The following is a 22,611-nucleotide window of genomic DNA, read 5'->3' as shown; positions in this document are numbered from 1 at the left end:
TTGACCTCTTGAAAAGCGTATCAGTGATAAGACATTTTTGGTTGATGTAATGAAAGTTCAAGAAATTTCTATTAGCTAATTTTCATTATGGGTATAAAGCGTATCTTCATTTAAACATTTAAACACTCATGTTTTACTGTAATATCATACCCTCTTCACTACCCTGAGTCAAAATTTTCACTTGGGTTTATTTTTTCACCTCTAATGCTAGTTAGTTACTTTATCCTTATGGATTTGATAAAGGATGAGTGGTATTCAATTCAGTCTCTTTATATAGAAACCCAGCTCACATCAATTTATTAATTTCTAATAATGACTTGTAATTCAAAACAGAATTTAAAGAAATAGTTAATATAATTAAAGTGTAAATACCCTGTTTCCCCGAAAATAAGACCTAGCTGGACAATCAGCTCGAATGCGTCTCTTGGAGCAAAAATTACTACAACACCTGTTCCTATTTTACTATAATATGAGACCAGGTCTTATCTAACATAATATAAAACCAGGTCTTATATTAATTTTTGCTCTAAAAGATGCATTGCTGATTGTCTGGCTAGGTCTTATTTTCGAGGAAACACGGTAAAATAATTAAAAAAAAAAATTATTTGCTGGTTGGTTTTTTTTCCTACTGCCAAACCCTCATTTGATTATTTGCTTACAGTTCAAAATTCAACCTTACAATTTTGTGTCTTCGTTTGATAGTGTCACTTAAAACTTTCACACCAAACTTGTGCACATTCTTAGATTTTTGGTTTTTTTGAAGAAGTATTGACTGGATTGAATGTCTTATTGTACAACTTTTGTTTCAGTATACCCCTTTATACTATTAAAAAAGACTAAGTAAAACCACATACTAAAATTGTTAAAGCAGAGGGAAATGAAAGGAGATGAAAGGTAACAAATTCATGGCCCAAGAGGTAGAAAAGATAGCTAGCTACCAAAAGTCAGGTCAAGTGAAAGAAGGGCCCTCAGGTGTGTTCCACTTCTCTGCCTGGTAGTGCCTGTGCTGAGACTCCTGTGTAGTGATACATTTCCACTGTGGAAAGAGATGCCCAGATGTCAAGACCAGCCTCAGACAAAATTGAGCAGGAGCTGAAATACCCACCGTAGGCATCCTCAATTCTCAGTTTCCCCGGCGTACTTGCCTACACCAAGACAGTGCTCCAGGAGACTCTGAATAAAGGCAAATCACTATCCAATTGAAACCATGAAACTGGACACATCAGGTTTATAAAATCAGGGAATAAGCAATCACCTCTTTCATTGAGATGATTAGAAATGCAAAATACATAAGAATTAAACTTGTAAAAAGCTTTTCCACAAATTGGGAGGGACTGACAGGAGGGGCAGCCCTGGAGGTAGAAAAAGAACTGCAGAAAGAAAGATGGGACACTGCTAAAGGCAGATTCTGTGTTCCTGGAGGGGAGTATGTCCTCTCAAGGCCTGCTGGGAGCTGGCTTCTCCTGTTGGAACTGGGGTCATATTGTATGATCCTGGAGGGGGTGGTAAGGGTGAAAATGTGTGTCAGGCATCTCTCAGCTGCTCTGCCGAGAGTCATTCTGAGAAGCCGCCTCTTAACACACACCCCACCTCGATGGGTTAAGGATACTTTTCCTTACCTGAGAATTCCTTTAATTATGTTGTCTGATTTAACACCTAGAGAAAATGTGGAGGAATGCATTTTTTTAATTTAGGGGTAGGGAGGAGGGTCAAAGAAAGAGTAAGTGGTTTTGGGTCATGGACCACTTAACTAATTGTTAAGTGACCATGCAGGGATAGCAGCCCATCTCCAAAAAGAAGTAGAGACCTTTCATGAAAAGATGGCAGCAGGAGTTGGAAGTGAAGGTAAGCCTTTGAAACAGAGGGTCCAAACAGATGCCAAATGCTCAAGTGCTTCTCCAAGCCTCATATACAGAGCTGGAGGTAGTGTGGTAAAATGTGATGGTTAAGTAATGATAGATGCTCTGAAATAGGTGCTAGTGAAGAGCAAATGAAATGCTCTGTTCATCTTTGGGCAGCTCTGCAAAATAGAAATTGTGTTATCTCTATTGTGGAGGTAGAACCAATCTAGAAAGCTTAGTGTACTCAAGGCTGCCGTGCGGGTAGGAGGTGGAGCAGGGAGGGATGTGACGCCAGAGCCAGCTGATTCTCTTGCCCAATGAGCAGCCCAAGATCCTTTATGGCTTTCCATAATCTCTCCACTCGTCTTGGAGATATGGCAATTTTGTTGGGAGGTATTTTGATACGGGACTATATGTCTATCACCCCATCTCCTGGAATGTTTCTCTGGTCTATGCTTCTTTAAGGTCATGAAGTAATGCCGGAAAGACAAAGGCCCACTGGCTTCCGCCAGCATGGACTCGAGTCCCAACACTCCCGCCACTCACCACTAGTGACCTTGAGCAGCGTCCTCAGACAAACCTCTATTTCCTGGCTGTAAAATGGAAATAAAGTTGTATTTACTTCATAAGGTGACCATATGAATTATATAACTTTATGTGTGTAGAATATTGAGAATAATGCCTGGTTCGCAGTAAATACTGAGTGGCTCAGCTATTGTTATTATTATTATTATTATTTTTTGCATATGAGCTTGTACCTCTAATTTTTACAACAAAGGGTTCAATGCTATTCCTGAAAAATCTAATTGTTATTTCTCATTAAGGTGGCTTGTTTCTCTTGTAATAGAATAGCCATTTGTCACATCTTGCCTGTACTGGTAGGGTCTGGACCCTACCCCTCATCCTCCTATAATGCAGGACTCAGTTCCCGCTCCCCACACAAGAATGCAGGATATGATGAGGCCAAAAAGGAACACCCACAGATCCATAGGTAGGGGAGTCATACCACTATGGTCTCGCTGGTGGCTGGGTTGGAGACACAGGAAGCAGGAGCCACACGATCTGCAATCCGCAGTCTGCTTTTCGGCCAACCGCCCTTGCTAGCTGCAGTCAGCGCTTGCTAGCTTAGCCACAGCAATTATATCAGTAGCCAATGGCTAACTGGTTGAGAGCCTGGAAACTGCTCTCTGGGACTCCGTCCCTACACCTCCCCTCCTCCTTTCCTTCAGGGTTAAAATAAAAATACTGAAGTTGATTGTACACTGCCATTGAATTCAAGAACTTTCATAAGAAGTTTATAACATCAGCTGTGAATGCGGAAAAGCTTTCAAAGCTGCAATCACAATATGCCGGCTCTCAGCAGATGCTGGGAGCGTTAGTGCAGTACAACTGCTACTGTCCCTTACGGAGCGCAGCCTTCTGAGGGGTATTGTACCATGAACACCAGTGTCCCAGAAAAGGCGGGGGCCATTAAGAATCACAAACCCTACTGTCCTCCCGAGTGTTGTGTGTCTTTCTTTAGGAGGCCCTAAGACTATTTAACACAGCTGCTGCTGTTTTCTGAGGTTTGCATTTGATCGTGAGTTGCTTAAGCATCTAGTTATTACCCCCCCATAGTTACTACCAAACTTTAATAGCAACAAATGGCATTGTTTCTGTGAAATTATAGATATACATATATATATATATATATATATATATATAAAATTACATATATATTCTATATATATATATGCATACACATATGTATGTGTGTCTATATAATATATCCTCTATGATGGATTAGTTAGTGCTAAGAAGTACATTTCCTTGGAATATAGCTTGATTGGCATGTTATAATCAGCAAGCAGGAACATTTAAAATTTAATTTAACAAATGTTTATAGCGCTCACTTTGTGCCAAGATTTATTTTGAGCCTTTAGAACTGTTAGTGACTTACTACTCCTAAATCACAGTGAGGCAGATATTATACCCATTTTAGGGTCCCAATTTGAAACACAGAGAGATTAAGTCACTTGGCTCAGGTCTCACAGCAGAATTAGGTTCTAAAGCAGACAGTTTGGCTGTGGAGTCTAACCACTGCACCGTCATGGAATCTGGCATGTGTCTCCCAGTTTGGGCCACATTTGTGTCCTCACACTTGCAGTTTTATCAAAGGAAAAGTCACACCTGTCCAAACATCCATATCAACTCCTTACGAGTTACCATGTGGAGGAGTACAACTAGGTCATATATTTCATTATCGTTACTGAAAGCTGTTGACACTCAGTTTTCAATATGGTATTGTCAAACATTTCTCTCGAAAGGCTCTGAGTGTTCTTTCTATCAGGCCTGGTTGGGAATCTGGGAAAGGAGCCACGCGTGCTCCCATCACATGATCACACTCAGCTCAGCAACAAGAGCTGCAGTCTCAGGCCTGCTGTTCTTACTAACCATCTTTATTACAATAGGCTTCCACCTACTGTAAATTAAAATAGTTAACTATCATTATTTGAGGAGAGTAGCTTGTACCTGTGAGGTTTATTTGGCTGTTTTCTAATTACTGTTGAAGACAGTGGTAGGCCAAAATAATGCCCCCTCACCCCCCAAAGTTATTCACATCTTAATTCCCAGAACCTGTGAATCTGTTATTTTACACGGTAAAGGGTAATTAAGGTTGCAGATGGAATTAAGTTTGCTAATCAGCTGATGTCAAGGTGTGGAGATTATCCTGGGATATCTGGGTGACCCAATGTAATCACAGGGCCCTTATAAATGGAAAAGGGGAGCAGAAGAATGAGAACCAAAGATCAACTATAAGTGAAAAAAAAGAACCAGACAGTTAGTCGGCTTTATTAGAAAGACTTGAGCAGCCATTGTTGGCTTTGAAGATGAAGGGGGGCCATAAGCCAAGGAATGCACGGTCTCTAGAAGCTGGAAAAGACAAGGAAACAGGACTCCTAGGACCTCCAAAAAAGAATGCAACCCTGCTGACACTTTGATTTTAGCCCAGTGAGACCAATTTTTTACTCTGGCCTCCAAGACAGTGAGAAAATAAATTTGTGTTGTTTTAAACCACTAGATTTGTAGTAACTTATTATAGCAGCAATAGGAAGCAAATACAGAGGTACTAGAAGGATCTATGTTTTGATTTGTTTCTTATGCTAGCCCTGGGAAAGGGCTCCCTAATTTCATGATATATTGTTATGGACACGTCAGGCATAGCAAGTGTTTACATTTTGAGAGCTGTTTTATTTTACATGTAAAAGTAACCACTTTGAGGCTGTGGGAGTACACTTTTGATAATTCTATACATTTCTGTAACTAGCAAACATTTAACATGACATTACCAAGGTTTCAGCAAAAGTCTTATTGATTCTGGAGCCAGTCGAGCCACCTCAGGCCTTTTTCATTAGAGTTGCCTAACAGAAATGTGGTTCTGCATCCCAGATAGTGGTCACCATACCCTTGCATTTATTTGCGATAAAATGGTAGCTCAAATGTGGTGGCCGTGATGGTGGTGGAGATTATCACATGAGTTTTGACTTCACATTCCCTTTACATTTTTTTTTTTAAATCTTTTGTTTGCTCTGCTTGCCTAGCAACATTATTATGAATTCTCTGAAAGCAATGGCACATCTATACAAGGGCTTCCCAAATTGTAATGACTTAAACAAATAAATGGTGGTATCATTCATTGGATCATCTGTAGTAAGTACCTTGAGTGCTATAGGCCCCCAGAGTAGGTGACATCTTGGAATGGAAGTGTCAATTACTGAAATTAAAAATAACAAGAATTATCGTCATGGTTAAAGTTTTCTTCCTTAAGAAATCTTCCAATAACAGTCTTACATTGTGATTTGGAGACAACTTCCTTCAGTTAAGTGTCTCCCAATTGTACAATGTAGAAAGAACACCAGTGTAAGAAATGTAATCTTGGGACTCTTCCTGTCTTGAGAAATGAAATAATGGATAATGTAGGATTTCTTTTTATAATTTTAAGGAAATATGATGGAGAATTAGCTGAATGGTGTAAATATATGTATAACAGTTTCTAGGGGGGAAGGGACTATCTTGTGTAGAAATATAAAACTATGAGAAACTCTTAAAACCATGAGATAAGATATTTTCCTATTTGTAATTCTTTTCAATATACCCTTTTTAGATCTGGAGTCACTTTGTTAGTTTAGGGGAAACTACGTAAATATGTATATATATACACATATATATATACATATCTACACATACATCATATACATACATACAGTCATATACAGTCAATTTCCTCTTATAAATGTGAAGGTTTAGAAAGAACTCAAATGATGTGAGTGAAGGAAATTTTGGTCTATGTTCCAAAATGCTCTCACAGGAGATTTTTCTACCTCCTCACTTCTCTTGTCTAGAAAGTTCTCAAGACAGGGCTCTATGGGTGTAGCGCTCCACAGGACTCCCTGACTCAGTTGCTTACATTTTATCCTCATCAAGCAATTCTTGATTAGTAGCTTGATTTTCCCTGCCAGAACCTCCATAGCAGAGGTTACTTGGCCGTGGAGGTGGCCGAGTAACTTCCTCACTAGTCTTTCTCTCCCACCCATCATTGATGAATTAATAGATCCATGTTGCGTCTTTTGTTAGTACAAATCAGAGCACCAGAGCTTATCTCTCCTGGGTGAACTGATGAAATAGTTTCTGAGCTTGCAAAGCCCAGACCCTGGACCCGTTGCTGACCTACCCCAAGCCCTAAGAACCCAGTGCCGTCTAATGGAAACATAAAGGGAGCCACATATGATAGCCACATAAATAATTTGAGTTTTCCAACAGCCACATTACAAAAAGTAAAAAGAAACAGGTGACATTCATTTTAAAAACATTTAACTCAATATATCAACATGTTATCATACCTAATAGCAATTACAATCAGTATAAAAATTTTTATATTTTTTCCTATGGCTTCAAAATCTGGTGTGTATTCTGCATTTACAGCGCATCTCAAGCTTGGACTGGCCACATTTCAAGTGCCCAATAGCCATGTGTGGCTAGCAGCTACCATACCATGCAGCTCGGACCAGCCTTATACTTAAGGAACAGTACCCTGCATGAATCTGAGGATAATCCCCTAATAGTCCAATGACTTTGGTCTGTTATATTTAAAAACAGAATTATATCATGGAGTTGCCTTAGTGAGCAACAGAGAAAACTGGTTCCGGTGCCTTTTGCTAGAATGAGGGAACAGGCTGAGTGGTACAGAGAAACATCTAAGGTTATCTGTCACGTAAATTTCTGAATTCCGATGCCTGGAGGTGTGTCTGGGCCTATCCATGAAGTATTTAGAATATTAGATTCATGCATGTAGGAAAGATGGCAATCGGATGCCTTTGTGAGTTTTGATACAGCAGGATGTGTGCATCGTCTGACTTTGTCTCAGGCCAGTGCCTCATACCTGTAACTCCTGTCACCTCACTGTCTACCTGTTTATCCATTACCACCTTCCCTCAACCTTGCCTGTTCATATGCGTACTGTTTGCTCTTGTTCACTTGCTTATTGTGACAAATTGGGAAGCAAGGCCACTGTAAAACCTAGATCAGAGAAATCATTACTTGATATCAAATATCAGTCTGCCAGGAACAGATACGAGTAGGATGTAAGAAGACACAGGCACAATATGAGAGAGAGGGAGAGAAGGGAAGAGAGGAAGGAAGGGAATAGTGCAATTCTATGGGGGGGCAGAAATAACTAAATGCACAGGAAGGATTTCATAGCAGAGGATTTTATAGCAAAAAATCCCCCAGCCACTGGGCAAGCCACTGTTCTCACGATGGGTTGCTTTGGATTTCTAAACATATTGATCAAATACCTGCACTACATAGATGGCTGAAACAGAGTCCAAGCCCTCCTTAATTCCTTCTGAAATTGATTGATTCAGTCACCCCAGTTTTTCAAGCACTTGCTATGTGCTGGACATTCTTCTTGATCCTGGGGATTCAGTGAACAGTAGCTAAGGTGTCTACCCTCATGGAGATTGTTTGAGTTTCTGTGTTGAGAGGGAAAAGGTGTTGGAAAGGGATGTTGAGCAGATGGTAAGTGAGTAAAACCAATAAACAAGACAAGTGCAGATTTGGACTTCTTTAAAAGAAACATGGTGACACAACAGTGAGTGACTGGGGAAACCTGCTCTTCTAGCACCGTCAGGAAAGATTTGTTGGAAGAGGTCAGTCTTGCACTGAGGTGTGAAGGATAAGAAGGAGCCAGCAGAGGGAACAGCGTGTGCATCTGCCTGGGGAGGGCAAGTGCCTGGTTACACAAGGAAAGGGAGAGAGGCCAGTCTGGCTGCAGTGTCTGGGCAGGAGAGAGTAGTCAGAGCTAAGATGGCAAGACCATGTGGCATAGGGCCTGCAGGCTTTGTGAGGTGCATGAGTCTCCTTTCAAATGCAATGAGAAGACATCGTGAACTGATCCAAGGAGAGGGACATGATCTGATTTCCATTTGTAACATCTTTCTGGCTGCTGCACAGAGTGGACTAGAAAGGGGCAGAGTCGAGGCAAGGAGATGAGTTATGAAGCTATTGACAGCATTCTATATGACAAGTGACGTGGCCTGGTGTAGAGTGGCAGTATTGCATTGATTTAAGAGGTTTGGAGATAGAATCAAGAAGATTTATGAATACGTTTGGATGGGTGACATGAGTGAGTGGGAGAAATCAGACAGGACTCCTAGCATTTTGGTGGGTGACGGGGTTGCAGGGCATAGAGTTCTGTTTTGGCCATTGGTTAATTTGAGTTGCCTATTAATCATCCTAACGGAGATAGAGGTCAATGGCCCACAGTGACTGGGAGACCTACATTCAGGGACAAGATCCAGGCCAGAGATGTCTCAGCATAGAAGTGGCATATACACTTACGAGAAATCTGGAATCACCGAGGGAGATTCTGTAGGCAGAGAAGAGGGAGGGAGAGCAGGCTCTGAGGAATAATAGCGTTACTAGATCAAGTGGGAGACCATGGAGTAACCAGGGAGGTAGGAGGGGAACCAGAAGATGCCAGCAGAAGCACGTGTTTAAAGCAGGATGGAGTAATCCGTTCTGTTGTAAGTGCTTGCGGAGTTGAATAAGATGAGGACACAGCGTTTGTTGGGTTTTGCAACAGGGAGGGTTCCTTTAGCTGGTGATCTTGAGTCATTTTTAGAGGAGCATTAAAAGCACAAATGAATTGACCTCCAGCATCCCGTCTGGAGCGTTCCTCACTCTCTCCCTTCTCCACTTCACCCCTGTGGGCTAGGTGTCCCCTCTTTGTTCCAGAGTACTTAGGCCTTTCTCTGTCACAAGACTACCATATTGTAATATGATTTTCTGTTGAAATTATGTTCCTTCTAGACCAGGGGTGTCCAAACTGCGGCTCGTGGGCCAACTGCGGCCCATGAGCCATTGTTAATTGGCCTGCAGCAAATTCCAAAAATATACTTAGTTTACTTAAATAAACCAGGTGAGGCAATACGTACTTCACCTCGAGTGAGTGGCCTGGCTGTTTGTGTATTTTACCGCAAATGGCCCTTGGTGAAAAACGTTGAAAAAAGTTTGGACACCCCTGTTCTAGACTGATCTCCTTGAGGGCAAAATTTGTACTTTTTTTTTTTTTTTGGGGGGTGGGGGCGGGGGTGCGAGGATATTTCCTAGCATGATATAGACACTCAATGCATGTTTCCTGAATTAATGAGTTGAGTATTGTCAAATATGACTTTTTTTTGCTTGTATTGAGCATTTACCCCTGTGTTGCGTCAGGCAGAGGCCAATGAAGAGCCCAATTGTCCTGATTTTCAGTCTGTGGCCCTCTGCCTTCTGAGCCATTGCCCTGCCTGGGCTGGGGATGTCTTTGGCCCAGGATCGCCCCGCCTTCCTCATCCCTCCTTCCTCCTCCCCACTCCCTACCACTCCACAGTTGCCAGTGATTGATTCGGAACGTTCACCTAACCCTAGTCTTAGCTTCAGGCCTCTCTTCTGAGACCCTGAACCTTCTTGGGAGCCACAGATGGAAACTTATAGAAATTGCTTCTCTATTTCAGAAACCTCATCCCTTCCACACCTCTGTTCTTCTGGTGAAGTTGATGCAGTTATTCCATGCATGTCACCATTTTTGAAACTTTTATTTGCGTTGTTGCACACTTAAGTATCTTACAGTAGCAACTGACCGTAGCAACCTCAAAGTTTTGGCAAGTTTTTCTTTTTTTTCCCCTTGGTTGTTATTTTCCCACCAAAGCTGTGGAAGTGTTGTGTTTTTGTTTCTTTTTTCTACACTGCTATCGCTTTGTTTTCCACTGCATTATCCTCCTGTGGTAATACCCCAATTATACTAGTTGCTGTGGAGATATTAAGTGTATTGCTAATAATGGAAGTTATTCCTTTAGGTGGAAGAAGAGAAGCAAGAGGAGGATATAAATGTTGTTTTTGTGCAAATGTTTCCTAGTAACAAAAATAACTAAGTGGTACTAGAGACTGGTGCAGAAATGTCTATATGGGGTTGGCTTATGTTTTTAGAAAAGATTGTTTTTCTCAATTAAAGAAAATATTGATTTAAGCTTCTGGTCCTATTAGAGATTAATTCCATGTTTTAATAATTTACTATTCTTTAATCTATATCCTTTGTGTAATAAGATGTTGCCTCATAGGGACAAAATCTTTTGTGGACTTCATCATTTAAAATTCATTTCTTAAAACCTTTGATTTTAAAACTTTACTAAAGGATGCATACATTTTAATATTGTTCATCTGACTTTTATTTCCTGAAATCTTGCAGTTTTTTCCATGGGCTTTGTTATAATTAAGGTGGTTATGTGTCCTGGTTTTCTCAGGATAGTCCCGTGTATACCTGTTGTCCGGGTATAATTATTAGTAAGGCTCTCTTTCACTATCAAAACTGACCTGGTTAGGATGTCAAATTATATGGTCACCCTAATTTAAGACCACACTTAATGGAAAACTTAGGGAATGGAGTATATTTTGTTTTAATCCACATTATTTTTATATATAGATATATATGGATATATGTGAATTATATACATGCATGTACATACACATACGTGTATATGCTTTTTTCCTTTTCCAGCTAAACTTATAGTTTAAAACTTGCCAAATGTCTCGACACTATAGAAAGACATATATATGTGTGTGTGTGTGTGTGTGTGTATACATATATTTATACATATATATACATAGATTAGTTGTAAGCATGTCTCCTCATGTTATATTTTCACTAAAATTCATTTCACTATAATAGTGCCTGACCGGGCTCCTCGTAACTGGGCAGAAGCTGTTTTCAGGGGGATAATAATGTCCAAATGTTACCCGTTCTGGTTTGAAATGACTCCCATATCTCAAGTTTGCTTTCCCTCTATCTAATGTACTTACTTGCTCAGCTCTCGTTCACATTAGTTTTCTGCCCCCAGCATATGGAATGGGTACATGCCCTTGACTGTTCCACTTGCCTCACCTCTCTATCAGCAGTTCAGTTAATCATGTCCCTGAAACAGCCACTGGAATAAGAAAGGACCGATCTTTTAAATCTTGGACATCTTGGAGAGTAAAATAGGCCATTTTGATATTCAACCTTGCATTTAAAAAAATATGCACATTCCTTCCCCAAGCCATTCCCCTTAATAAGTTTATTATGGTAAAAACTCTAAAAATCACACTCAATTTTTCATAATTCATCAAAGGTTTGGGGGAAATTCTCTGGCAGGTTATGCTCTGGGGCCAAGGGAATCCTTGCAGGGGTTTTAAAAGAAAGTAAGAGTTAGTGAATTGCCAGTACTGGAGACCATCTCTGGGGTTCACCTCTAGAAAAGGGTCCTGATACACCCTTTAATATGTTGGGGGAATAAAAGTTGGAGAAGGGGAAGGACTTGGCAAGAACCTGCGAGTACCTATTTTGTGCCAGGCTGAGTAAACCAACAGACGTGGTCCCTCCCCTCATGGAGCCTGCCATCCAATTAAAACAAGGAAGCAAGGACAGAACTACAAACTGTGAAAGTGGATCAGCAGTGCTGAGAGAACGAGAGGGGAGACGTACGTGAGTGCTCAGGAAAGGGTCCCTTTGAGGGAGGAACATTAAACTGGAGACGTGAAGGGTGAGAAGATACAGTTGGAATCCAGCCCTGGAATGTTGGTGGTACATCAAGGTGAGACTCAGGTTAAGTAATTTGTTCAGAGTAATTTAGCCAATTCGTAGCAAATACCAAGGGTGCCAAAAAAATGTATACTCATGACTTGTATTCATCTTTTGTGATCGGTATATATTGAATATTACAATTTTAATGGTTTTTTTCCTTTCTTAAAATGTATATACTTTTTTTGGCACCCTCTGTATAAAGCTCCCTAGGGATTCCTCTATCAGTGTTTCTTAACCTTTTTGTTGTTGTTGTTGTTGTTGTTGTTGTTGTTATTGTCTTTTTAGACAAGTTTCTCCTAACGACTCCGTCACCCCTGTGAAATTTTAATGCCCTTTGGAGGACCACAAACCATTGTTTTCACTCTAAAGGCGCCAATTTTCACCATTGAGAATGCACACTCTATCAGTTGTTGTCTGTGGGGCTTATTTTGGGGCGGTCATAAATAGGCTTTTATTGGGTTTAATATAATATCCTTGGATCTTCAACTGGAGTTTAAGTTCCTTGAGGCTTAGACCATCTCTAGTAGGGACAACAGTAATAGCAGATGCTACTTACCATGGCACTTTAAAAAAAAAATCTTCTATGAAGTTGGGAGGGGTGGAATAAAAATATTGGAAGTAGAGAATGAAAAATCCTTAAATGGTCTAGTTAGTCTAATTTTATATATAGATGAAGAAACTGATTCCTAGGAAAGTCAGGATTAATCACTCTTTAATCCACTTGGTGTCATTTCCAGGGACAGTCTTGGTAACGACCAGATTCAGGAAGATGGTGATTGGCAGGAGGAGGAGTTCAGGTTTTCCTCTGTAGCCTGAAAGATTTGGATTTGTACAAAGTTGCAATCTTAGGAAGACTAATTTGGCAGACTCTTCCCATACTTTTCTGAAACACGAGGGCAGTCATAACAAGTGATTAAAAAGGAAAAATATGATTAACAATTGCTTCTGTGTTTTAGAGGCAGCACATTTGTCTACAAAAACTTTATAGGAATCGAGAAGAAAAGTGAACTAAAGTTACAGAATACTAGTAACTTTTAAGAGCAGGAAATTAAGAGGATGATATAACTGTTCCTTATCACTGAGATTCTTTTTCATTAAAGGTTGAGATTAGGGGCGGTCAATTGGCTCAGTTGGTTAGAGTGCGGTGCTCATAACACCAAGGTTGCCGGTTCGATCCCCACATGGGCCACTGTGAGCTGCGCCCTTCACAACTAGATTGAAACAACTACTTGACTTGGGGCTGATGGGTCCTGGAAAAACACTTAAAATAAATAGAAGTTTTAAAAAACAGTTTGAGATTATACATGTCTAAAAGACATGGGTTTATTAAGGATAATTCATGTCATATATTTTAGGTTGGGAGGAATAGAGGAATATATTTGAAATTCTGTGCAGGAAGCAGTACTATTCTGGATCTTTGTGTATCCGTCTTGTGTGTAATGTGCATGAGATAGAGAAACTTAGCTGAAGCTAGTTCTAGTTATCTGGCAAACAGACATGGAAATTGGAGTAAGGTGTACCTGTCTTAATGATCTGTCTTGTACTTTCTGGTCGTGCCCCTAAGAATTTGGGAGGTAGGCTCAGTCTATCAAACAGACTTAACAAATTTTGCAGTGATTGCTTCCTTTTATTGTTTCTTCATCCACCACTAGTCACTAAGCCTGTAGATCTTAAATTTTCTTTCAAGATTCTTAAGCCACTGGTGTAATGTAAGCCTATAAACTCCCCTCTTCTAATCTTTATTTTTTGTTGTTTTGTTTTCCTTCTTGACAACTCAGTTAGCTTCGGTAGGTGAGCAAGGAGCAGGAAAATTCTGAAACAGCCAGAAGGATGAAATTTATAAAAGTTCTTTCTAAATGATTTAGTAGAAAAGACAAAATAAAGATAATATACGGTATTAGTCCCTAAATTTGATTTCTGTTCTTTTTGCCCCATTTGCACAAGCACTTGATTAGCCAGCTATGTTATTAACTGTTTGTTTATAAATGGAAAAGTGTTACTGATCGTTTCTAAATAGTGTGTCTGGAAAGGGAAGTAGTGTGGTGTCAGCTGTGCATTGCCTTGGACACAGTTGTCAGTACAAACCAGAATAAGCTGAGGGTGTGACTACAAGGAGAAACTGGAGGCGGAGCTCGAGGTCCAGCATCCTTACGGCCCGCCTCCATTCTAAGGGTGTTTTCACCGGAAAGGCTCAAAGGTCCCAGTCCCTTTGGGTTAGGACTGAAGAGCGAAATTACTGTGCAGTAGGGTGCTACTTTGCAAAAGGCATTCAGGGCGACCAACCAGGTTCCAGGAGCAATTATAAACTGTGGATGTAATTCACAGAAGCCTTAAGAAGGCTGTTTGAAATTGAGATGTTTTCCTTTAAATTCACAGTATAAAACTTACATAGAATATTGCACATGGCAGAAAAAATATGTTTTGGGACCTGGCCGTTATTTCTGTAGTCAAATTTCTGTCTTATTGGCAGATAAGACAGAAATTTGCATCTTCTTAGCTGATAGAAAGGCTCTTGGTAGCAAGGTTCCTTGAGGCACGCAGCTTGGGAACTCTTCACTTATGGGGCTCCTTTAAAGTGAGACCTTGCCTATGAAAAGGTTCTTAAGGCATGTCCTAAAGATGTCATTTTGGAAGCAAAGCAAGTCTTAGGCGTAGTTTCATCAGGGTACTATTTTGCAAATGGCACACTGCAGATTTGTGCTAAGCCCCCTCCCTATATGTGCTTTTGCTGCTCGCTGAATGAAGCCTTTAATTTCAGCAGGGAGAAGGTGGGCCCTGCCATTTTGGTATACAAAACATAGCCTTCATGTTTGTTGGAATGAATATGTAGAATATGAAAACCTGTGGGGGCAATGATACAGTTACAGATCTAAGCATGTTATACCACAAACTGGAGTGCTGCCTTGACCACAGTTGTTGTTTCATCGGCATTCAGCAGTGTTTAGAATGCTCTCTACACTTAGAAGGTTTAAGTGCTTTTGAATTATAAGGCAGCTTTAGACCAGTGATTGTGCTGGAGCAAATGTCTTGTTCTTAAACGACATAACTGAGCGCTGTTTTGCCATTAATATTCGAGTGCTGCTTTACAGCTTAAATGACAATATTTGGAGTGTTTCTTATTTTTAAAAAAATCATTGCACTCTCAACTATGAATGAGTTTCTAATAGGTAATTCTGAGAAGGACTTTTTTGGTAAACTCATAGGCTTTATTTTTTTGGAGCAGTTTTAGGTTTACAGAAAAAGTGAGCAGAAAGGATAGAGTTCCCGTACGCCATGCCGCTTCCTCCCCCAGCTTCCTCTATTGTCACCAGCTTGCATTAGTGTGGAACATTTGCTACAATTGATGAGTCAATACTAATACATTACTATTAACTAAATTCCTTAGTTTACATTAGGGTTCACTCTGTTGTACATTCTGTGGGTTTTGGCAAATGTATGACATATAGCCACCATTGCAGTATCATACAGAACAGTTTCACCACCCTGAAAAATCCCCGGTTCTTCACCTATTCATCCTTCCCTTCCCCGCTGCCAACACCTGGCAACCACTGTGGTTTTTTTTTGTTTGGTTTTTTTTTTAGTTTTTTTTTTTTACTGTCTGTAGTTTTGTCTTTTCTAGAATGCCAGATAGTTGATATCATATGGTATGTAGCCTTTTCAGATTGGCTTCTTTTACTTAGCCGTTTACATTTAAAGTTCCATCGTATCTTTTCGTGGCTTGAGATAGCTCATTTCTTTTTATCACTGAATAATATTCGATTGTGTAATATATCACAGTTCATTTCGTTTATCAGTTCCCTATTGAAGGACATCTTGGCTGCCTCCAAATTTTGACAATTAGGAACAAACCTGCTGTAAACATCTATGTGTAGGTATTTCTGTGGACATGGTTTAAACTCCTTTGGAGTTTAATACCAAAGAGCATGATTGCTGGATCATATGGTAAAAGCATGTTTAGTTTTGTAAGAAACTGACACACTGTCTCCCAAAGTGGCTGTATCAGTTTGCATTCCCACCAGCGACAAATGAGAGTTCCTGTTGCTCCACATCCTCACCAGCATTTTGTGGTGTCAGTGTTTCAGATTTTGGCCCTCCTAACCGGTATACTGGTATCTCATTGTTGTTTTAATTTGCATTGCCCTGTGACACACGATGTGAAGCATCTTTTCACATGCCTGTTTGCCATCTGTATGTCTTCTTTGGTGAGGTCTGTTTAGGTCTTTTCCCCATTTCTTAATTGGGTTGTTTGGTTTCCTATTGTTGAGTTTTAAGAGTTTTTTATATATTTTGGACCATAGTCCTTTATCAGATGTGTATTTTGCAAATATTTTCTCCCAGTCTGTTGCTTGTCTTTTCATTCTCTTGAGATCGCCTTTTATAGAGTACAAGTTTTTAATATAGAGTACAAGTTTTTAATATAGAGTACAAGTTTTTAATTTTAGTGAAGTTCAACTTATCAATTATTTCTTTCTTGGATCATACTTTTAGTGTTATATCTTAAAACTCACCTTCATACCCAAGGTCAATTAGTTTTCTCCTATGTTATCTTCTAGGGCTTTAATAGTTTTGTAGTTTACATTTAGAGGTATGATCCATTTTGAGTTAATTTTTGTGAAGTGTGTAAGTCTGTCTAGATTTATGTTTATTGCATGTGGATAACCAGTTTTTCCAGTTCCACTTACTGAAAAAACTATCTTTGCTCCAAGGTATATTTGTGGCTCCTTTGTCAAAGATCAGTTGACTTTATTTATGTGGGTCCATTTCTGGGCCCTCTTCCGTCCCATTGACTTGTCTATTCTTTCACCAATATTAGACTGTCCTGATTACTGTAGCTGTATATTATAGTAAGTCTTGATGCCAGGTAGTGTCAGTCTTCTGACTTTTCAAAATTGAGTTGACTCTTGGAGTTATTTTGCCTCTCCATATAAACTTTGGAATCGTTTGTCAATATCTACCAAATAACCTGGTGGGATTTTGATTGGGATTGCATTGATCTTTGGTTCAAGTGAGGAATAACTGACATCTTGACAATATTGAGTCTTCCTATCTGTGAGCACGGAATGTCTCTCCATTTATTTAGTTTAGGATTTTTCTTGTTTTTGATATCTTTCATCAGAGTCTTGTAGTTTTCTTCATGCAGACTATATATATGACTATATACATATGTAGTTTTTAGATATACACATATAGTTATGTATATAGTTAGATTTATACGTAAGCATTTCATTTGGGAGGCTGCTAATGTAAGTGGTATTGTGTTTTAAATTTCAAATTCCACTTGTTCATTGCTAGTTTGTAGAAAAGTGATTGACTTTTGTATATTAACCTTGGATCCTGCAACCTGGCTATCATTTCTTATTAGTTCTGAGAGGACTTTTTTGGGTCAGTTCTTTCAGAATTTCTACATAGATGATTATGTTGTCTATGAACAAAGACAGTTTTATTTTTTCCTTTCCAATCTGTATACCTTTTATTTCCTTTTCTTACAGCATTAGCCAGGATTTTCAGTTTCATGTTAAAGGACAGTGGAGAGAGGGAGCATCCTTGCCTTGTTCCTGATCTTAGTGGTAAAGCTTTGAGCTTCTTCACATTATGTATGGTAATAGCTATACATTGTTTGTAGATATTTTTTATCAACTTGAGGCAGTGACCCCCTCTTTCTAGTTGATTGAGGGTTTTTTTTTTATCATGAATGGGTGCTGAATTCACTGCTATAAATTTCCGTCAAGCACTGCTTTTATTATATTCATAAATTTTAATAAGTTGTGTTTTCATTTTTATTTAGTTCAAAATATTTTTAAATTTCTCTTGAGATTATTGACCCATGTGTTAAGTAGAAGTGTGTTTAATCTACGAAGTATTTTGGCATTTTTCCATCTTATCTTTCTATTATATGTTTCTGGTTTAATTTTATTGTGGTCTGAGAGGACATTCTCTAGTTTCCATTCTTTTAAATTCATTAAGGTGTGTTTTCTGGCACGTAATGTGGTCTACCTTGGTGATTTTTCTTGTAAGCTTGAGAAGAATGTGTATTCTGCTGTTATTGGATGAAGTAGACTGTAGGTGTCAATTAGATTCAGTTGATTGATTGTGTTGTTGAGTTCAACTAAGTCCTTACGGATTTTCCGCCTGCTTGATCTGTTAAAGTGACTTTTTAAAGATCACGATTAGTAATATCAGAATCCAGATTAAAACCAGATTTCCTGATTGTAATAAAATATTTTTTGCCCATGTTCTTTCCCCCCAGAAAGCTCCTTTACGTCTTGTTTTCATCACATTTCCCACTGCTTTGGTTAGAGTGACCCACCAAGTAATACATTATTACAGTTTAACTAAAGTATCATGTAAAGTGGAAAATGAATGTGTGTTATCCTCACTAGAGAGAGTACACAAGTTTGCATTTCCTTTACACATTTTTGTTTGTTCAGAAATGTGATGGAAAATGGATTATTTACTATCTGTAAACCTTTCTGCAAGGGTGAGTAAGAATTATTCTTTACTTTTCCCGATAGTGTGCTTTAGGCACTTTAGGGAGGTGGGGGAGACCTCGGGGTTCTTTCTCCATCTGCTGAACCTCATCCTTCTCTTAAAGATGCCATATTTTGAGATCAGAATGGCCCTTTAGGATTGTACTCTGAAAGCAAGCAACGAGGAGCATGGCTATGAACAATGGCATTCATAATGTTTACTCCTTAAACTTTTCTTTCCCGTATCCTGAGGTATAGCCTCTGAGCACGCATGACTTAGAAGCTCAAGGTAAAAGCAGGCAGCTGACTTATTTATATGGTCATGTAACATGCCCATCCATTTTGTGACAGCCCATTGGGGCCTGAATGACGCCTCCGGTACTACCGGCTGGGCCTCTAGTTCATATCTCGCTGCTCACCTCTGGCCCCTCACCCCCAGATGTGTTCCTCACCCCAGGCGTCTGGGCGCTTTGCTTCACCTTCCTTTGTTTCGCTCAAGGTTCAAGTGCACAAACCTCTATTAGCATGTGCCTCATTTCACTTCCTTCTTTCTTCTCCTTTTCCAGTTATTCTTAGGACTTTCATGATTCCTTTACTTGGACACCAAATAGCTCTTTGGAGAGTTTACTTTCTTGACTCTCATTCTGGTCTCTGAATATCCCCCTTCCTCTAAGATTAGAAGAAGACCTTGGAAGACGATGCTTTGTGAAACAGGATTAGGTGAATATGCCAATATGTAATAGGCTTTGAGATTGCTCAGAAAGAATGTTGTATGAGGATGTCTGAGATGGGTAATGACGCGCAAGGTAAACCAGGTAAACTATAGAAGAGTTAAAGTAAGTACAAATTACTCATTTTCAAAAACAAGTTTCTCACAGGAGAAGCAAACTGCTGATAACTAGTGAGGAGGCTAGAGTAAGCAATCTCAGAAATCTTAAGACAAGGACAACAAAAGAGTAGGAGAGAGAAAAATAAAAAATTGAGGTAACGGATTACAGAACCAAGAGACTTGAATGGCTGGGAATCTGAAGGAGACAAAGCAAGAGCTAGAGTATTAGCACAAGTTTAGCTCTGGACAAATTACTCAGGTATAGCTAGTCTGCTCATTCTTTTAACCTGCTGAGGTGTAGCTACCACAGGATCCTTGCAGTTTTGATTATAATACTTATGTATATCTTGAGTTACGCTGCCTCCCAACAAATGTCCTCTCTCCCTGACCAGAGCTGAACTCGCTCTGAAAGCCCTCTTTCTAACACCCACCACCCAAATTTGTTTCTATCTTAATTCATATTTATCCATGTCTAGTTTCATTTTTACTTCTAGTTTGATTTTTATTTTCAAAGAGAGGATTTTATTTGACCAAGAATAATAATCATAGCAAATATGTACATTTTATTTTAATTTTATGAACTATATAATTATGCTATATTTACCAAGAGAGGCTAACCTTTTTGCTACCTGGTGGTCCATCACCACAAATGGCATCTTGCTGAAAAGAAAACTTTTAAGTCTCCAGGACAGAATATTTTTATTTGCATGCCCCACACACAGTGACCAAAATGAAAAATGAGGTTTACTATTTTTATCCTTAGTACATACTGATATTAAACAGACTATATGCTTATCGTGATAAACTGTTTTTAGAAACTGTTAATAAGGTACTGATATTTGGAAATTTGTGTTGGGAGCTTTAGACTCACTTTCTCTTTAACTTTTTAGAGAGTTAAACTCTTGTTTATTTTATAAAATTTTAAACCTGGATAAGCAAAAGGAAAATTTAAGTCGTTTATATATCTATCACCTGTTAACATTTTGCATTACCTTTCCAACATGTTTATGCTTTCACATACAACTTATAAAAAAACAGGATACACATATTGTTTTGTACACATTACTATATCATGAAGCTGTTGTCACTTTCTGCTAAACATGGTAAAGAAGTATTTCATACAGTATTCCACTGTATCCACGCACCATAATTTATTTAGCAGTCCCCTATTGTTGGACACTTAGCCATTTCCAGTTTTTCACTATTATTAATGGTGTCTGAGGCTCAGAGCTAAATCTTTGTTCACATTCGTAGAGTGGTTGTAAAATATTAGAAATGTGTTTTACAATAGTCCTGGAGAGCAACTTGATGATTTTGGTTTAGGGGTTTGTTTGTTTGTTTTAGCCAATTTAATATGTGAAACATGGTATCTCACTTTTGATTTGAGTCTCTTTGCTCACCAATAAGATTAAACATTTTCTCACTCTCGGTGTTAAAATGTAAAGGAATTATTTCCTTTTGTTGCAAGTCTGAAAGCGTTTCGTAAAATTAAGTGATTAAGTTTCACTGTTATGATACTATGTGACCTTCTTGTCATTTCTTATGACTTTTACTCTAAGGAGTTTTAGGAATTCAGATGTAACAGTAACAACTTTGTGTCATGAAGGGAAGAACTAGATTGACAATTGTAAGAACTAACAGAAAAACTGTAGAAAACAGAGGTTGCCAGACATAGGGCTTTTTAATCTGTTGTTCAACCTTCTCTGGGCTTAAAAAAAAAAGAAAAGAATTCTATTTCCGGGATGTTTTCAATGTGCCTGTATTAGGCAGAGAAAAGTACAGAGTGACCTTTTAAGATATTTTAAATTTAAGAGTCTATTATTAGAAAGCACTGTTTGAGTTCTCATAGTACTTTTTTTTTTTAAGCAGCTATCTAAATTAGTGGCTCATTCCTCCCCTCTCCTTTTCTCTCCACTCCTCTCAGTCACATCTGCCATATGCTCGTATATCCAAGGACTCTGCTTCTAAAAATCTTCAAGGCATCGAACTTGTGGATTTTATAATGTTAAAGTGCTTCCCTTTTTTTCCTCCTTTGTTAAGATTACTTCAGCGACTTTATCTTACTTGCAAGGAGCTTACTTGGGACTTTTTAGGAACACAGCTGGCTGTCTCATAAAGAGGAAGTTAGTGAACAAATAACTTTTGGCTTGTGCCAGGAAGACAACAGAAAAACTGACAGCTGTGGTCCCTTCCCTCCTGGAGTTGACTGTCTGACAGAAAAGAGACAAGTTAATCTTTACCAACAGTTGATTAAATAATTATAAATAGCGAACTGTGATGATGGAGAAAAAATATGGTGTAATGTGGAGCAGGTAAAGGGGGCTCTAGTCCAGTCTAGAAAAGTAAAGAGAGGCTACTCTAAGGAAATAATGTTGTCCAAGCTGTATAGGGGTTAATTATACTTGTATATACGTGCCACCCCTCACTCTTCTTCCTTGCGGAATGCTACATTTAGTGCCTGTGAACTGCATGTGAATAAATCCATTTCTGCTTTCTTGTGGTGGTCTTAGTAATTAATACCCCACAAGTATTTAAAATGAAAATGCATTGCTACCGTTGATTAACAACTTTAAGATTAACACTATTTCGTCTGAAGAAAACTTCTTTAAATATTAGCTTTCAAGACAGCGTACTTTGCCTGACGGTATGAAAAAAGTGGGCAAATCACATCCGCTTCTTCACAGACTTGTGGAATAGTCCTGAGTTCAGCTGCATTGTGTCTTCCATGTACATTAGGGGAATATCTGAAGGAACAAAAGTCCCTTTTTAGCTAAGATTTGCTCTCTAATAGCTAGTCTTTAAAAATAAAAATGCATCTATTTTCCTGCTTACAATAAAATGCGCCTTAACCACAATAGCTTTCCTAATTTGGAAAAGTTCCCCGTTTAACTGTTAGGTAGAGCCTAAGATGATGATGGCAGATGGGAATATGCTTCCGAATGGCTTAATCCCCTGAAATGATGATGGCTGTTCTGGGGCCAGCAATGACTCTCAAGTCCGTTAGACTTAAAAACATATTTCTGAGGAAAGTCACTTCTCAATGCGTCAGTGTTTTTGTGTGGCTGCATTTTGGCCATCTCCTGATGTTAGAGAATTTGTTCCATAACTTTGGAACTGTTTCTCCTCAGCTCTTCTTCTCAGAAGCAGAGCTGTGGGAATGAAGTAAAGGAGGGATTTCTGGAGCCGTGGTGTCCCTGAAATGAGCCAGGCCATCAGAGCTGCTTGCTTGTACCCCAGGGCCTTGCCTTCCTCCTCTAGACCACTATGCTTTGGAATTTACTGAGGGACACAGTGAAAAACTACCGTATGATGTCACACGTGGTCTACCTGGCCTAC

At 39.1% G+C, this 22,611-nt stretch overlaps 1 protein-coding gene across 8 annotated transcripts in view; it reads left to right on the top strand.

Moving 5' to 3' along the window:
* The window catches only part of SGMS2 (sphingomyelin synthase 2), a 153,853-nt gene that overhangs the window by 76,135 nt on the left and 55,107 nt on the right, over nucleotides 1–22,611 (top strand). Inside the window, exon 2 of one of the 8 annotated variants that reach the window (XM_074322690.1) lies at nucleotides 11,749–11,989. The exons of 6 other annotated variants lie outside the window; for them this stretch is intronic. The gene's annotated coding sequence lies outside the window, so the exon portion shown is untranslated. Of the gene's footprint in view, nucleotides 1–2,306; nucleotides 2,472–11,748; nucleotides 11,990–22,611 lie in introns of all 8 variants that reach the window. One more of the 8 variants, XM_074322688.1, reaches the window with a different exon arrangement.

The sequence above is a fragment of the Rhinolophus sinicus genome, linkage group LG02, assembly GCF_036562045.2.
Source record: "Rhinolophus sinicus isolate RSC01 linkage group LG02, ASM3656204v1, whole genome shotgun sequence".
In the NCBI taxonomy this organism is placed as follows: domain Eukaryota; kingdom Metazoa; phylum Chordata; class Mammalia; order Chiroptera; family Rhinolophidae; genus Rhinolophus; species Rhinolophus sinicus.
The sequence above is the reverse complement of the archived record's forward strand: the minus strand, read 5'-3'. Positions and strand labels throughout refer to the sequence as shown.